The sequence below is a fragment of the Nannobrachium achirus genome (genome assembly GCF_963921795.1).
Source record: "Nannobrachium achirus genome assembly, chromosome: 11".
Taxonomy (NCBI): Eukaryota; Metazoa; Chordata; class Actinopteri; order Myctophiformes; family Myctophidae; genus Nannobrachium; species Nannobrachium achirus.
In genome coordinates, this window is record NC_137820.1 from 22,979,936 (window position 1) to 22,984,935 (window position 5,000).

General features: G+C 44.0%; 1 protein-coding gene across 1 annotated transcript in view; it reads right to left on the reverse strand.

The window, feature by feature from the left end:
* Nucleotides 1-5,000, reverse strand: part of LOC308293546 (genetic suppressor element 1-like) — a gene marked incomplete at its 5' end in the record, with an annotated part of 69,015 nt that overhangs the window by 63,728 nt on the left and 287 nt on the right. The gene's annotated exons all lie outside the window — the stretch shown is intronic.

The window sequence follows — 5,000 nt, forward strand, 5'->3', positions numbered from 1 at the left end:
GTTGAAATGGCTTCCTACCATTTTCCCAAAGCATACTGTAGGTTTATCTATTTTCATTTTTGACAAAGCCACTGCATTGTGGTGGATTCCATTAATTTCAGTACAGTATGCCACTGCCACTACCTTTTTTTAACATTGAAATTCAATTATCCACTTCTTAACCACTTAAACCCCCAGCGCTGAGTCAGGTTGTGAGCTTGACGATCATCTACTTTCAGCTAAAGCTTTCCCAAAAAACAGAAAACAGAAAATACGCTAGTATAGAGCCAACCATAATGGGGTTTAATTGGTTAACAGCAAATCGAGCATTGCGATAGTTCAGAGCACACACAGCACAGCACGTTCACACCTCTAATACCATTCACTCACCATGTCCTCAATCCTAATGGTTCAATATAGTGGGTCTTTTAAAGCAGAACGCTTCTCACTCTTCATGTTACCACGCTCAGCACTGATCAGTCACTGATCAAACACCATCCACCTCCCCAGGCTGCCTCCTCCTGTTGTAGCATTTAGTTCTTCACTATGTCAATGTGTTATTTGTACGGATTTCTGTGGATTGTATGTTTAATATCTTTGAATCTTTAAGTTCGTCCTGAATTGTTCAATGTTGTATCTATATAATAACTGCTTTGTGTGTGTGTGTGTGTGTGTGTGTGTGTGTGTGTGTGTGTGTGTGTGTGTGTGTGTGTGTGGGGGGGGGGGGACTGATCTCAGAGTCTGTCATTCTTCTGCAGATTCATCTCTGGTACCACAGGAGCAGAGCCACACACATTTAATGCAATAGCGTTGCAATAAAAATGCAATAGCGTTGCAATAAATGGTTTATCTTGACAAAAGTGTCTGACTCAACTGGATTATCAGCCAGAGAAGCAGGGAATTTAAGGTTGGTTTATCACCTGTAAGTTTGAATTTAAACCTTACCACTGTAACAGTGTGTGGCTTCATGTGGATGTGGAGCAGTCGGAAGATACACGCACATCCCAGTGACTGCGACGGGTGCTGGATCCAAAAAAGTAGACTGAAGAAGAGGAGAATGAATCCGCACACTGTCTCTCAGCTCTCAACTGAATGTGTATATGTTACAGGATGTTTGAGTAACTCAGGACGTTCTATGTAAGAGCGCTTGTTTTGTCGTTCACCACACACCAATCACCACCAGGTGGCGACGACAGCCATTCAATAGTGAAGGCGCTGACGTCACTCGTTTGCGACTATATTTGCGACTTTATTTACTAGCCTAGCCTAGCCTAGCCTAGCTTAGCCATTAGCTCCATTGTAGTCACTTGGACAGGGCGTTTATCGTGGGCTTCCTGGGCATAAATATAACGATTGCATTCACCACGGCTTCGTAACTCGCGCGGCCGGCCCTGGCCCGCTCTTCGCGGCCACTCGCACCTGCGGTGCTCGGGGGCGAAGAGCAGGACCAAGGTCCGCTGGCCTGCGCGCCGCTTGCAATGTCGTGGACAATCGAGCGGCTCCGCTCCACCCCGTGCTGCACGACGAGTGCTCCGTTTCTCGACCGTCCTGTTTCTCTAACAAACCGTGACATATACACCTGATGAAGGCCAGATAGGCCGAAACGTTGTGTTTTTTTTGCCCGCTTTGTTAATAAAATTTTGGGAGCTGAGAGACAGTGTGCGGATTCATTCTCCTCTTCTTCATGTGGATGTGGGACTCCAAGTTGCCAATGATGCGAGGTGGAGTGTGTGTGTGTGTGTGTGTGTGTGGGGGGGGGGGGGGGGCAGGGACGTGCAGAGAGTTTTAGAGAGACAGGGGCTGAAATATCTAAAAGGGCCTTTTGGTGAAAATATGAAAATAGCAGACCTCCAAGCTCACAACGCGCCTGCAACGGGCCGTTTGTGAGCTTAGAGGTCGGCTATTTTCAGTACTTGATACCACACTAAACTAAGTATAAAAAAGGCAATGTGGCGTACAGCAGGGATTTCTACACAGAGAGGGCAATTCTTTCAACATAAGATGCTGCATTCAAGTTCAGGAGAGTTTGCAGGGCAATTCTCTTGAATGCTGCCGTCAGGTATGGCATGGAAAGAGGGCATTTGCATTTCTTTCACCATGGTAAAAACTGCATTCATGGTCTGGAGAGGGCACTTTTTTACAGACTGGTAAAAGGGCCTTTGATGTCTATGTGTGCACGTGCCTGGGGGGGAGGCGAGGGCCTGGGAGGCCACGACCCTTCCAGACAGACTCACAGACACATTTCTAAAATGGTAAATGGTGGTGCATTTATATATTAACATTCTGTATTATGTGTACACGTTTTTGTGATTTTTTTAATGATAGGGGAAGTTCTCTGCACTGCTCATGGACAATATGGATGGTTACGTTTTCTTTTTTGTTTTTAACTATTTTTCTGTGCTAATAAATGAAACTCAATGTCACCCTGCATCCAAAGCACTTTACAACGTGCATTACATCCAGCCATTCAAGCACCAAGGGATGAGGAAACCGTGCAAGGCACCAGCCTGCTCATAGGGAGCAGTGTGTGTCTTGCAATGGTGTAAAGCAGGGTTTCCCAATAGGCGGCCCGCGGGACATTTGCGGCCCGCGGGGTGCTACTGTCTGGTCCCACCAACCCCAGTAATAATGGTGGTATAAGAGCAGCAACAACACTAGTATATCGTCGTTGTCGGGTGGAAACCTTGTATCAACCAAATTGGTATGTTCTTTCGCAAAGTAAAGCCCTGCTTCATCATACAAGGCCGTCGCGCAAAAGTAGTGTTTTCACTAGTTTAAATCATTTTAAAAATGATAAATGCAAAACAAACGGTTTTGGACATACAACATTTTCACCCGTCGCCCCCTGAAATGTTGTGGCCCTCAGCTTGGTACCCTAGACATAATTCGGCCCTTGGGGAAAACTAATTGGGAACCCTGGTGTAAAGTAACTAAGTAGCCTAAAGTTACTTATAAGTACAATTTTGAGGTATTTGTACTTTACTTGAGTATTTCCAGTTTTCAGTACTTTTAGTTCTTCTACACCTCAGAGGCAAATATTATGCTTTTACTCCACTACAATTATTTGAAAACTTTAGTTACTAGTTACTTTGTAGATTTTGATTATTATTTATAAAATGTACATTAACCACTTCAGCCCTACATACATTTCGGCCATTTGAAAATAGCTGATCTTCAAGCTCACAATACATCGCAATGCTTGTAGATCTGCTATTTCAAAGGTTTTTAACCATTTGAAAATTTGTGAAACAGGATATTCTGCACAATGAGTGCTTTTAATTTTGGTACTTTAAGTACCGGTAAGTAAGTTTTGATACCCATACTTTTGTACTTTTACTCAAGTACTCATTCCAGACTTTTACTTGTAAGAGAGAATTTCTATATTGTAGTATTGATACTTTGACTTAAGTTAAACACGTGAATACTTTTTCTACCACTGGTGTCTTGCTCCAGCCTAGCATTGACTGATTGATTTGATATAATGCCAATGCGATTTCCAGAAGTTAGTAGTTTACAAGGCTAGGGACACCAACCCAGGGGATCGAACCAGGAACCTTCCGATTCGATTCCCACGCTGCTACTCTGCCACCTGAGCCACTGTCGCCCCCAGGCTATAGACGGCTAGCCTCCTACCAGAGCCACACCGTGAAAAACACCGTGAAAAAGAAATGCAGAAATCTTATTCCAAATCTAACAAACAGTGAACCTGGAGTCACAGTCAAAAGGCTAAACAGGCGGTATCACATGGTAGCCATTGCTAACTCTGCTACATTTTCGCCTCAAGATAATACATTTTCCCAGGATAGGTCCTGGATTTGTCAACAATTTAAGGAAGACTCAATTCAACACACGCCGTCTGACATTAACCAGATTTTTACCCTTTTCCACATTGCATCGTTTGACATGTAATAACATAAGAGATGTCCAGAATTGTGGCAAGCACCTTAAGCATCGGAAAAATATCTGGCAAGTGAAATTATCTAGTGTTTAAATGATGTTATGTAGTTGGAATGTAAACTGAATACATTCAGACTTGACCACACAATAACTGCATCCCAAATGCAGCATTACAATATAAAACGCTAACTTAAGAAACGTGAAACCTTCTTAACACCAACAGAATGCCGCAAAACAGGCTACCCAGCTGGCAATTAATCATAATTACCAGTCAGAGGTCAAGACACTAAAGAATATCAGTTTGCAGTTAGGTCAGATGTTTGAGCCTGAGGAAAGACACAACCATTGTTTGTATCAAGCTTGATTACACTTCCAGGTGGCGAGTACTGTGGAGCCACACCCACTGCCCCCCCCCCCCCCCCTCCCATCGCCTGATTGGTCAGCAACTCTGAAGATGTCAGTACTGTGGTCAGGGGCGTCACAAGGGAGGGGCGGGTGGGACTGAGTTACTAGGGCCCAAGGTGGAGGGGCCCTAGTAACTTTAGCTGCGAGCTTGTAGATCTGCTATTTTTGAAAAGTCGTGAAAATGTGTGCAAATCTTTGAATATATGTATTTTTTAAGCAAACATTTGTAACTCAAATTTTGCTTCTGGGGGGACCCTGGAACTAAATATTTGGAGATGGGGGTCCGTGGCCAAATACATATCATTTTGGGGGTCCTTGACATGAAAAGGTTTGAGCACCACTGACATGCATGGAAACATAGGTTTCTTGCACAAATTTTTTCAAAAATAGCAGATCTACAAGCTCACAGCGCGGCACTCGGTGCCGCGCTGTGAGCTTGTATATCTGCTATTTTTCAACAGTTAACATTACTGTAATGGGGGGCCCGCAGTGAATCCTTGTACCCCGGGCCCAGAACTTGGTGTGACGCCCCTGACTGTGGTTTTATGGTGATGAAAACTCTCAGAACAACTGCTGAATTATTCACAACCAAAAGACCATAACACACAGGAGCCTGTGGTCCACTTTCCCAATCAGCATGGCTTGATGTGACACAGTTCATCAGGCAATCCTGGAAGAAATGGTAATTGTCCAGCCAAAAAGTGGAGAAAAAATAAATA